Here is a 13744-nt window from a genome sequence, read left to right as displayed (position 1 = left end):
TAAAGAAATCATTTCCGTTAAGGGTCAAACCATAACGGAAATAATTTCTTTGCAAAGGCAGAGTGACTTCAAAAATAAACTATTTATTTTTTAAGTCATAGGGCTCCCCCCACCCCATGACATGGGGGCCTAGAGCCTAGCGTCTTCCATGCCATGGGGAGGGCAGAGCCCTCAGACTTCAAAAGAAAATTTCTTTTGTAGTCACTCTGCCTTCATAAAGAAATAATTTCTGTTGCAGAAATAATTTCTTTATGAATGAAGACTAAATTCAAAAGAAAAATATTTTTCCTTAAAATTAATATTTTTTTTTTCTCCAGTTGGGCCCCCTCCTAGGACATGTGCTGGCAGGGCCCGCCGCACTGTGGGGGCTGCGGGGGCCCCTGTTACGCCACTGCTGACCACCCTTTAGCCACCCCCCCACCATCCTTCTCGTCCTTTCCTCTTTTCTCCTCTGATGAGGTTGCTAGACAAGTCTGACCCATAAAAGCCTTGTCAAAATAGGTTCATCCCTGTTGCTCTGAAACCATCAAGGACCACATTGACACCCTCGCTACGGCCCTTGCTGATTTTTGCAACCACTCCTATGCCTCAGGATCCTTCTCCTCCCCTCTAAAGCACTCCCTTGTGCATCCTCCTCTCAAGAAACCCACAGCTGATCATTCTTGTCCGGCTAACTATCACCCAATTTCCATTACTCCCTTTCTGGGCAAACTCCTAGAAAAGTGTGGCCATCTCTCAGCTTAACTTTCATTCCAACTCTGTTGGCTCTCACCATGACCATTAGTCTGTCTTCAGAGCTAACAGAAGCACGGAAACTGCTCTCCTGAACAAACGGGAAGATCTGCTCTCCAACCTTAACTCTAACATTCCCTCTGTCCTCATCCTACTTGATCTCTCGCCTGCCTTCGACACAGTCAACCATATCATCCTGATCAACCGTCTCTGTGATAGCCTGGGTATCACTGTTCAGGCTCTGTCATGGCTGACCTCTTTCCTCTCTGATTGACCCTCCCAGGTCCAACGTGGGTCCTTGCTATCATCTATCTTCCTCTCCACCTGTGGTGTTCCCCAGGGGTCTAACCTCCCCCCTGGCTTTTGAACCAATACCTGGCAACTCTGGCCCACTGCATTGCCATTTACTGCTCAAATTTCCAGTGCAACGCTGACGACACTCAACTCATTTTCAGGCTGCCCTCGGCCACCTCTTCTCCCACTCTCATCTCTGATTGCCTAACTGCCATTCAAGATTGGTGTGCCAGCAATGATCTTTGTCTGAATGCCAGCAAGACAGAGATCCTCCTCATTGGCACAACTTCACCATCCTTTCCTCTCACTCTCTGGCTGGCCTCCCTTGGTGCTCTTTCTACCCCCATCTGCGAGGCTAAGAACCTCAAGGTGATCTTTGACTGCACACTTTCCTTCTCCGCCCACATCTCTGATTTCTCTAAAAAGTCAAACGTCCTACTGCACCTCCTCAGAGGTACTCTGCCTTTCCTCTCCTTCCCTCAGAAGCTCATGGTCTCCCAAGCACTGGTACTCTCTAGGTTGGACTATTGTAACAGCCTCTTTATAAATCTACCTGCCTCTACTCTCTGCCCTCTGCAACTAATCCAGAACAGGACTGCAAGAATTGTCCTTTCCCTCAAGCCCTGGAATAGTATCTCTCCAGCTCTAAAATCTCTCCATTGGCTCCCCGTGGATGCAAGGATTACATGCAAAACTCTCTGCATTGTCCACAAGGCTTTCTGGGGCCTGGGTCCAAAATACCTTCAGCTAACCCTCTGCAAATACCTCCACTCTCAAGCTCTTTGATCCTCTACCTCTAACTCCCTCCAGGTGAGTCGTTTTTCAAAGAAATGAGTTGGGGGTAGATCTCTGTCTTCGGCTGGGGCCTCCTTCTGGAACAGCCTCCCTGCCACTCCAAAACTTGAGGAGAATCATCTCCGGTTCCGGAAATACCTCAAGACCTTCCTCTTTGCTTCTGCCTTCGCTCCCCCTCTCCTCTGCTGATCTGTTCTCTCTTGGCACTGTGCACCTGGCCAACCTCTGTCCACCGGGCCCAGGTACCTGCTCACCCTGCCACCCTCCTGCACTGCCTTCGGGCCACCCCTTGCACTGAGGTCTGTATCTGTACCCATACAGATTTCCCTTTTCTTCCTGCACTTATCTGACCTACCCTGTTTGCTTCCCTAAACCCATCACTTGCCAATTGCTGGCTGCACTACCACTGTTTCCTTTATTATTTATTTATTTATAATTATTTATCTGTTTCTCCTTTGCATTGCACTTTCCACTTCTCCTCCCTTCCATTCACTTGCACGTTCTCAGTGTCACTGGGCCTAGTAAGATCGTTGTTTTATTCTCCCCTGTTCCCCTCCCATGCCTTGTCGCAGTCTGAAACACTTGTGTACGAGTGCGATAGAAATAAAATATCAATATCAATGATGGTACATTTGTTGGAAACTAATTTACAGACACTGCAGATTATCTGCTACCTCCAAAGATGTATAAGACTTTTTCTATTAAAGCATCAGTTAAACACACTCTCCTACGACCAGAAATGTCTCATCCATTTCCTTTGCAAACAACACATGTTTTCTCTGAACACAAGATGGCAGACAAAGTTATAGAGAATGAATGCACTCTATAGTCTAAAAGAATTCTAAGATCAAAAATGTGTAAACTTTCCAAAACCAAGTATTGTGTCGTGCCACACATTAATGCCACACTGAATCAATGACACTATCATGCTTGCCTTGATAGGATTCTATGATGTTCTTATCCTGATTGATATGAAATGGCATGTGGGTTCATATTATGCAAGGTGGGTACTTGGATGCTCCCTTCCGTATTACTTGCAAGCACAAGGAGATAGCACATTTAGGGGCCAATTCATAGAATTCGGCGCACAAGTGGCGCACGCGGCTGGCGCACAGTGTGCGCGTGCGGTATTCTGCGCCAGCCGCCTGCGCCGAAACACATTCAGGCGCACAGCGTATTCATGGATTCCAACATCCACAACCAGCCGTGGCGCAGAGTGGCGCAGCGACCCTGCAGCAGTGTCAGTTACGCCCCCAAGAACGCCCCTCGCGCAGGGAAAAGCCATCAAAATCCCCAATCCAGCGCAAAGGGCAGCAGCAAACGCAGAGCGGGGAGCGTGTATTTCAGGGGTGTGCGGGTGTCCCCACACGCGATAGGCCTGGGTACGTGTATTACAGGGGTGCGCGAGAAAATCTACACGCGATTGGCCTGGGTACGTGGATTTCTGGGGTGCGCGAGAAATTCTACACGCGATTGGCCTGGGTACGTGGATTACAGGGGTGAGCGAGAAATTCTACACGCGATTGGCCTGGGTACGTGTATTACAGGGGTGTGCGAGAAAATCTACACGCGATTGGCCTGGGTACGTGGATTTCAGGGGTGTGCGAGAAAATCTACACGCGATTGGCCTGGGTACGTGTATTACAGGGGTGCGTGAGAAAATCTACACGCGATTGGCCTGGGTACGTGGATTTCAGGGGTGCGCGAGAAATTCTACACGCGATTGGCCTGGGTACGTGTATTACAGGGGTGCGCGAGAAAATCTACACGCGATTGGGCTGGGTATGTGGATTTCAGGGTGCGCGAGAAATTCTACACGCGATTGGCCTGGGTACGTGGATTTCAGGGGTGCGCGAGAAAATCTACACGCGATTGGGCTGGGTACGTGGATTTCAGGGGTGCGCGAGAAATTCTAAACGCGATTGGCCTGGGTACGTGGATTTCAGGGGTGCGCGAGAAAATCTAAACGCGATTGGGCTGGGTACGTGGATTTCAGGGGTGCGCAAGAAATTCTACACGCGATTGGCCTGGGTACGTGGATTTCAGGGGTGCGCGAGAAAATCTACACGCGATTGGCCTGGGTACGTGTATTACAGGGGTGCGCGAGAAATCCTACACGCGATTGGGCCTGTGCGAGTGGGGAAGTGTATTACGTGGGTGTGCGGGAAGTTGAAGAGGTGAATTGCCAGTGTGGGTCCTCCCAGGTCTCCCCTCTACCCCCTCCACGACCTCTGCAGGCAGCCCACACCACAGGGGACTACCCTGCACCCCTGGTCATGTCCCGCAGGCAGCCCATCCACCATGGGCATGCCCCCCAGCCAAGCCACATGTCCCCTTGCACCCCCACCCCCCAGCAGACCCCACTCATGTCCCCCTGCACCCCCACCCCCCAGCACTGTGGGGCACCTGCCAGCAGGCCCCCAACCATGTCTCCCACCACCCCCACCCCTCCAGTCACCAGGGGCAGCCTCCGCAAGGCCCCCACATGTCTCCCACCACCCCCACCCCCAGTCACCAGGGGCAGCCTCCACAAGGCCCCCACCCATGTCTCACACCACCCCCACCCCTCCAGTCACCAGGGGCAGCCTCCACAAGGCCCCCACCCATGTCTCCCAGCTCCCCCACCACCCAGTCACCAGGGGCAGCCTCCACCAGGCCCCCAACCATGTCTCCCACCACCCCCACCCCTCCAGTCACCAGGGGCAGCCTCCACCAGGCCCCCAACCATGTCTCCCACCACCCCCACCCCCCAGCAGGCCCCCACTCATGTCCCCTTGCACCCCCACCCCCAGTCACCAGGGGCAGCCTCCACCAGGCCCCCACCCATGTCTCCCACCACCCCCACCCCTCCAGTCACCAGGGGCAGCCTCCACAAGGCCCCCACCCATGTCTCACACCACCCCCACCCCCCAGTCACCAGGGGCAGCCTCCACAAGGCCCCCACCCATGTCCCCTTGCACCCCCACCCCCCAGCAGGCCCCCACTCATGTCCCCTTGCACCCCCACCCCCCCAGCACTGTGGGGCACCTGCCAGCAGGCCCCCAAACATGTCCCACTCATGTCCCCTTGGACCCCCACCCCTCCAGTCACCAGGGGCAGCCTCCACAAGGCCCCCACCCATGTCTCCCACCACCCCCACCCCCCAGTCACCAGGGGCAGCCTCCACAAGGCCCCCACCCATGTCTCACACCACCCCCACCCCCCAGTCACCAGGGGCAGCCTCCACAAGGCCCCCACCCATGTCTCACACCACCCCCACCCCTCCAGTCACCAGGGGCAGCCTCCACAAGGCCCCCACCCATGTCTCCCACCACCCCCACCCCTCCAGTCACCAGGGGCAGCCTCCACAAGGCCCCCACCCATGTCTCCCACCACCCCCACCACCCAGTCACCAGGGGCAGCCTCCACAAGGCCCCCACCCATGTCTCACACCACCCCCACCCCTCCAGTCACCAGGGGCAGCCTCCACCAGGCCCCCACCCATGTCTCCCACCACCCCCACCCCTCCAGTCACCAGGGGCAGCCTCCACCAGGCCCCCACCCATGTCTCCCACCACCCCCACCCCTCCAGTCACCAGGGGCAGCCTCCACCAGGCCCCCACCCATGTCTCCCACCACCCCCACCCCTCCAGTCACCAGGGGCAGCCTCCACAAGGCCCCCACCCATGTCTCCCACCACCCCCACCACCCAGTCACCAGGGGCAGCCTCCACAAGGCCCCCACCCATGTCTCCCACCACCCCCACCACCCAGTCACCAGGGGCAGCCTCCACAAGGCCCCCACCCATGTCTCACACCACCCCCACCCCTCCAGTCACCAGGGGCAACCTCCACCAGGCCCCCACCTATGTCTCACACCACCCCCACCCCTCCAGTCACCAGGGGCAGCCTCCACCAGGCCCCCAACCATGTCTCCCACCAACCCACCCCCCAGCAGGCCCCCACTCATGTCCCCTTGCACCCCCACCCCCCCAGCAGGCCCCCACTCATGTCCCCTTGCACCCCCACCCCCCAGCACTGTGGGGTACCTGCCAGCAGGCCCCCAACCATGTCCCACTCATGTCCCCTTGCACCCCCACCCCCAGCACTGTGGGGCACCTGCCAGCAGGCCCCCAACCATGTCCCCTTGCACCCCCACCCCCCAGCAGGCCCCCACTCATGTCCCCCTGCACCCCCACCCCCCAGCACTGTGGGCCACCTGCCAGCAGGCCCCCAACCATGTCCCCTTGCACCCCCACCCCCAGCAGGCCCCCACCCATGTCTCCCACCACCCCCACCCCTCCAGTCACCAGGGGCAGCCTCCACCAGGCCCCCACCCATGTCTCCCACCACCCCCACCACCCAGTCACCAGGGGCAGCCTCCACAAGGCCCCCACCCATGTCTCCCACCACCCCCACCCCTCCAGTCACCAGGGGCAGCCTCCACCAGGCCCCCACCCATGTCTCCCACCACCCCCACCCCTCCAGTCACCAGGGGCAGCCTCCACCAGGCCCCCATCCATGTCTCCCACCACCCCCACCCCTCCAGTCACCAGCGGCAGCCTCCACAAGGCCCCCACCCATGTCTCACACCACCCCCACCCCTCCAGTCACCAGGGGCAACCTCCACCAGGCCCCCACCTATGTCTCACACCACCCCCACCCATCCAGTCACCAGGGGCAGCCTCCACCAGGCCCCCAACCATGTCTCCCACCAACCCACCCCCCAGCAGGCCCCCACTCATGTCCCCTTGCACCCCCACCCCCCCAGCAGGCCCCCACTCATGTCCCCTTGCACCCCCACCCCCCAGCACTGTGGGGTACCTGCCAGCAGGCCCCCAACCATGTCCCACTCATGTCCCCTTGCACCCCCACCCCCAGCACTGTGGGGCACCTGCCAGCAGGCCCCCAACCATGTCCCCTTGCACCCCCACCCCCCAGCAGGCCCCCACTCATGTCCCCCTGCACCCCCACCCCCCAGCACTGTGGGGCACCTGCCAGCAGGCCCCCAACCATGTCCCCTTGCACCCCCACCCCCAGCAGGCCCCCACCCATGTCTCCCACCACCCCCACCCCTCCAGTCACCAGGGGCAGCCTCCACCAGGCCCCCACCCATGTCTCCCACCACCCCCACCACCCAGTCACCAGGGGCAGCCTCCACAAGGCCCCCACCCATGTCTCCCACCACCCCCACCCCTCCAGTCACCAGGGGCAGCCTCCACCAGGCCCCCACCCATGTCTCCCACCACCCCCACCCCTCCAGTCACCAGGGGCAGCCTCCACCAGGCCCCCACCCATGTCTCCCACCACCCCCACCCCTCCAGTCACCAGGGGCAGCCTCCACCAGGCCCCCAACCATGTCTCCCACCACCCCCACCCCCCAGCAGGCCCCCACTCATGTCCCCTTGCACCGCCACCCCCCTGCAGGCCCCCACTCATGTCCCCCTGCCCCCAGGTCCTGACGAAACGCAATCATGGCAGTAATGGGCAGCATACCCAGCACAAACACCCAGCCAAGGATTGCATCCACCCACATAGTAGATGCTATTACATGATACAACCCCAATGGCAAGTATGTAAATGAACACATGTCCGTCACACACACATACACAATGGGTACAAGTGAATGTCAAAACCCATATCATGACATGCATGAAACCAATGAGAAAATACCACAAATGTAAGTAATAAATATATGTATTAAAGATGAAAATGAAGTAAAGAAATAAAACACACAACAATGGGGATGACAAAACAAATGGTCCATGTCCGAGAACTAATAGAAAAAATCAAAAAACAAAGGAATCCAAAAACTAATGTAGTCCAAAGCAAAATAATGGGGGGAAAAAATAAGGAAAAACCATTGCCTCATGGTGAACACAAATATAAATCCAACAAATGTTTTCCAAACATCAAACTATGTACAAGAATATCCCAGGGTCCATGAGCCCAACACCATAAATGAAACCTACTACTACTAACTAATAAAAAATATATATACAGAAAAGTGGCCATTGTCCGAGCGGTCCAAAAAAAACTTAAAAAATAAAGGAAACCTAACACTAACTAACTAAAGAACTATATACAATGGCAGCGGGCAAGTCCTGCGGCTCACTCTGTGATGTTGCCGGCCAGGGCATCATCAAACTCCATGTCGATGTCCCGGAGGCGGGACTCTGTCCTGGCCCCGAGGTCTTGCAGGGACAACCCCGTGTCCACCTCAAACTCCCTGCGAGCTTCCTCGAGGCACTCAGCCCGCCTCAACGCCCGACGCATGGAGAACTCCGCCCTGACCATGGTGAGCCGCTCCTCTTCCGCCCGCTGCCGCTCCGCACCTATCCGCTGGACCAACTGCTCCCACACGGAAGACACTGCCATCCCAGGGTTCTCCTGCCCTCCGGCCGATGCCTGCCCCTCTGATCTTGATGGCCCCAAGCCATGATGCCTCCCACGTCGAGCCTGCTGCTGCCTCCGACGCCACTGCCTCTGCCAGCACGACGGCATCCAGGCTGATGGAATCCACCGATGCCGTCGTGCACGTGCCCTGCCAGATGATGCCGGCACATCCTCCATCTGCAGGGGGACAGTTGCTGGTGTGTCCACCCCTGCTGGAACAGTAGACTCCCGACTGGGATACCATCGCTCCACAGCCCAGCCCCAGGACCCAGTTGCCCACCCACGCCTGCCTCGGGGGTCGCCATGTCGGGGCAAGCACCATCTGAGACCAGTGGCGACCCCCAGCCAGAAAGGCAGAGGGCCACCAGCTTCAGTGAGAAGGAAGTTGGTGTCCTGGTGTCTTTTTTTCCGCTTGCGCCTGCTTGCGCCTGCTTGCGCGTAGATTTTCGGCGCACGTTTGTTCCATGAATCGACCCCTTAATGCACACGATTTGTAGGCACTGAATGTAGTATTCTCCTTCCTCCAAAGAATTATGAAACTTTTCCTAGACAAACATTGAGTGTTTTTTCTTGACAAAAATACATGACAAACTTATTTACAAACAATGTATGGACTCTGATACTTCCAAAGACGTATAAGACTTTGGGCCTCATTACGACCCAGGCGGAAAACCATAGTGCTAATAGCACCATGGTCCATGCCGGTAACTTACCGACTCCGACATGGAGAAAGGGGGAATTACCACCCCATTACAAGGTTGGCGGGGCGGTAATTCCCCCTTCCTCCATGGCCCTTCCCCATTCCCATTTTTACCCCATAGGGCTCAATGGGAATGGGGAAGGCGCTAAATACGGTACCGCAAATTGCAGTACTGTACTTAGCACCAAGGTCCCTTTGCGGGTCACTATTTTAACGGCTGGTTTAGACCAGCCGTTAAGGTCGGGTCCTGTAAAGGGACCTCGTAATCAGGCACTAATGGGTTAATGGCACCGCAGCCTTTTACGGCGTCATTAACCCATTAGCGCCAGGGTCGTAATGAGGCCATTTGTCTATGCAAGCAACCTTTACTTTTTTTCAGAACAACACATTTCACTCTCTGTTACAGGAACTAAATGTACTCTCTAAACTAAAATTACATCTTGGAGTTACAAGTATTTTATTTGCCAACAAACAGATCACAGACTGTGCTGCAGCACCACAATACACCACCCTGCCTGCCTGTAAACAATGGTACAATGTTATTGCCAATGACAATAAATGTCATGCAAGTTATCACTGCGATTCTTTTCTTCCTGGTACTAGCAGCCACAAGATAATGGCATGCGGGATGCACATTGGTTTACAACCACTGAATTATTATACTTATCATACACAAGCAAGACGTGTTATCTTGCCATACACAAATCAATGATTTAATGCCAGTTGATTAATCTCACCCTACCTATTGAAATGAACAGATACAAGTAGAAACCATGCACATAGAATTCTATGTTACCATTTTCTTTTTGTTCACCATGTAATGCAAACATGTTTCTTCCTTTCCTGTGTTCACTTGTGATCAAACTGACCATCACTACAATTCGCAGATCACTAGCACTCTGTTGTGGGTAATGATATCTGTGGGGAAAGTACATTTGTTAAACTGATCAGACAGCACATAAGTGCTTGCCCCTGATATCTATGTACAGCATGCTGTGTTCGATAAATTGAGTACCACTCTGTGTAATAATAAGGTCTTCTGCTATTTCAGTGCTCTTAGACCTATGGGTGTGTAGCGCTATATAAGAAATACATTTGTATTATTTAATATTATATCACTTATCAACTGCATATTGCCCCCCCATTTTCCCTAAAACCATTTACAATGCTATTCAAATGAATGGGTAAAAAAAAAATCAAATAATATTATTCTTCACTAACTTTACATTTCCATTTTACTTACCATACCATGCAAAAAAAAATGTCTTTCCTTCATTCATTTATTCCCTATTCTTTTCTATAAATAATATTATCTTTCATGTTTACTATTCGTGCCTTTAGAAGGCACCAAGGTGGACTTCTACGGTAGCAGACAAAAACATGGATTTTGTGTTACTAAGATTAAGGGGCAAATTCTCAAAAAGTAACGTAAATGAAAAGAGAGCAGAGAATGCGCTTGTTTCATTTGCCGTACTTTCAGAAATGCTCCGGTCACCTTATTCTCAAAGAGGATTTGAGCATTTCCCAACACTAATGTATGACAGTTTACCCGAAACCAAGTGATTGCTGGGAGATCATTTCACCAAGATGGGCTCTAAAGGTAAAATCATTGAAAGAAAACAAGCATTTCCATCCCTGTTTGGGGGATGAAAATGCCTGTGTTAAAGATGCAATTTGAACTGTGACTGTCCCACTTAATAAATAAGGACTCATGACAGAGTCAGAAAACACCCGATCGAAATTTGCACCGCCCGCTGCCTCGGCCTGTTTCAACAGGCGGAGGGGCTTCACCTGCCATTCTGTGCATTTGAAATACGATCTTGTTTGTGTATTCGGGATACGCATTTCTATGTCCAGACTTGTGTCCTGATGTGTGCAAAGGGGTGACAATAGCATCTAAATGATCACATCTAAGACACTTATCGGAATTCATTTCTCCAGCCACTAATACAAGCCACCAACACCTACATAAAAGACACCACACATGTTCTCAATGTTTTGAATGACCTTTATATTAGTGAACACAACATCATATATACCGCAGACATAATAAGCATATACACCTCCATACAACACGACCAAGGACAGGAAGCTGTTAAATGGCTACTTCTCAAAACCGAACTTGGGGCATCCAAATAATTCCTTATGTTGTTACTTGATATTATATCACAGAATTCATATCTCAGATTTAAAAAAAAAACATTACATTCAGGTATTGGGAGCATCAATGTGTGCTACCATGGTGGCAAGTTATGCAAACACTTTTATACATACAATTGAGATAGAGCACATTCTTGAGCCCACCATTTGATGAAATTCTGTCAAATATTGGGGCAGATACATTGATGATATTTTCGGTCTGTGGTCTGGTACCAAAGCAGAATTCTTACTATTCATTAGCTACTTGAATAGCATAGGCAAAATAATACAGTTCACCACAGTACATAGCAAAGAGACGGTAGATTTACTCAATGTAACCGTGAATCACAAAGAGAAAAAACTACGAACTACCCTATTCTGAAAACCCACAGACCGCAACTCAGCTTTTATCCACCCAACATGATACAGAGTTTACTGCATAGCCAGTTCATTAGAGTTAAGAAAATCGTACAGGATGAAACTGATTGTGAGAGACAAAAAATGTACTGATCAAGGACCAATAGTGCCCAGAACAGAATATTCTTCAAACACAGCCATCATTCCCTATTGGCCGGTACAAGCATGCTCCTCTCCAACATGGCAGTCCATTCTTGATGTTGCATGCCCAGGGTCCACATTGGTTACTTAGCAACCGTCCGCATCCCCTGGGTGTACACGTGTAACACTTATTCTGATGGCTCCCAGGAAGATTGATTTGAGTTTGTGCCTGTGAGTGTTTTCATGCAATATATGTGGGGTCGCTTCTTGTCATAAGGAGTTGAGTCCATCTCACAGGGGCTACATGTTTTAACATAAGTATAGCATGGCTTGTGATCATGGCAACAAATCGCGTGCATGTATACCCACTACTTTAAATGCATGGTAGTCGCCGCATCACCTCTTTGAGCCTTTTTGTGTTTTGTTTTCGTGCCCCTACCACCCGGACATTGGGCATGTGTCTTGACATTTATATTTAGTTAGGCCCGCATCAGTAATATCAAGGCGTGCAGTGGGTTGATTGATTGCAATGCTGCCACACCTCATATTTTACATAGATGGTAGCACCATACATCAAAGGCGTACATCAGGTCGTTTTGTTTCCACCCAGTGAGCCAGGGACAATGCACACTATGTTGTTCCTGCTCGAGCTGTGGCATACGTTTTATTTGGTCTTGTGTTGGAGTATTTCTCGGCATTGATGGAAGTTGATGCTGGGGAATGCTGCATTTATATAGGGGAAATGGATGCCACAGGCTCCTTCCGGGACTTTGTAGTGCTCCACCCATGGGATCTCCCCCACTGGGGACAGTAATTGACATGCACATACTGTCAATGTGACATAATTAGGCTATATTTCAGATCTCATAGGAATATATTGGACGGTAGGATTTCTCCACCCACCCGAACGCAATCCGTGAGTTCTTCTCACTACAACTGGTTATTGATGTCATTAGACTCTAGGCCCGGATGTGCTTTGTACACTGAGTAGTTATTGAGGAGCTTGTTACTGCTTGCATGTACCCTCATGCAGGTAAGCCTGTTTTAGAGACACCAGTTCAGTTGATACTGGACAAAGGGTTGATATTAACCCTGATACATACACCATATTTATTTATAGGTATTGGCGTATGCAGCACAATGCTGAATTGAACAAGTTGGTCCTACTAGATCTCACTATTCACCTGACCACTACCACAAGGTAGGGAGTTCAGCATCAAATTAAAAGATAAATGAAATAGTCCTTGATGTATTAAGAAATTACATGTCACACGCTCACACCCCCTATTTAGGTACATATCTTTCTTTCCACTTGTAGACACAGGAATACATTTGAGTGTGTAAAGAACTGGTTATGTCCTGATGAAGGTTGTGATTTGCGGGAGCGCTACCTCATGCTCAATAGACAGCCAAAACCATAGGTCAACATTTTTGGGAAAATCTGGGTTAGGGCTGCTTCCATATTGGATCCGCGGACAGCAGCCGGAGTCCGCAAACAGCAGCCGGAGTCCGCGAACAGCGTGGTAGTGGAAAAGTCTGCAAACAAAATGTGGGTTATTTGGTGGCTAAAAGAGGGCCTGGAAAGGGTGGGGAGTGGAATAAAGAGGATATGGGGCTGTTTTTATAGGTGAAAAATGGGTGCGCGGCTGCCATCGAATCCGTGGACACCGCAGAAGTATGCGGACAGTGCAGTGAACTGAGGGCTTGGAAACTGAATTTGAGGTTATTTGATGGCTGAAAGAGGGCATAGAAATGGTAGGGAATGGAATGAAGATGATATGGAGATGTTTTTATAGGTGAAAATAGGGTTTGCTGGTGCCGTTAAGACCACAGCCAATTTCGATGTCTGCGGACATCAATTCAATGGCTGGGATTTCAGGGCGGATTTTATTACTTTCAGGTATATTGTATGTACTTGTTATATGGTTTAATTATATTGTGGTGGTTGTGGCCAGTGCCAAAATTGTTTGGGGCATGGCCACAACCATTATAGTAATATGTGTATAGTAATTATAGGTACTGTAGGGGGAGCAGAAAGTATGTGGTATTTATGATTGTAGTACAATTGAGGATAGTGCTTATGGAATATGTATTTGTTTGAACTTGGTACAGTTACTTAGTTGTATAAAAGTAGTAAAGCTTGAATCTCTGGTTCGTTTTATGTGAGAAAAAAACAGTATAATTTGTGAAGAAGGGATAGTTGAAAAGCTTT

Source organism: Ambystoma mexicanum, chromosome 1q, assembly GCF_040938575.1.
Source record: "Ambystoma mexicanum isolate Mex_15411 chromosome 1q, UKY_AmexF1_1, whole genome shotgun sequence".
NCBI lineage: Eukaryota > Metazoa > Chordata > Amphibia > Caudata > Ambystomatidae > Ambystoma > Ambystoma mexicanum.
This window is presented reverse-complemented; position numbering follows the sequence as displayed.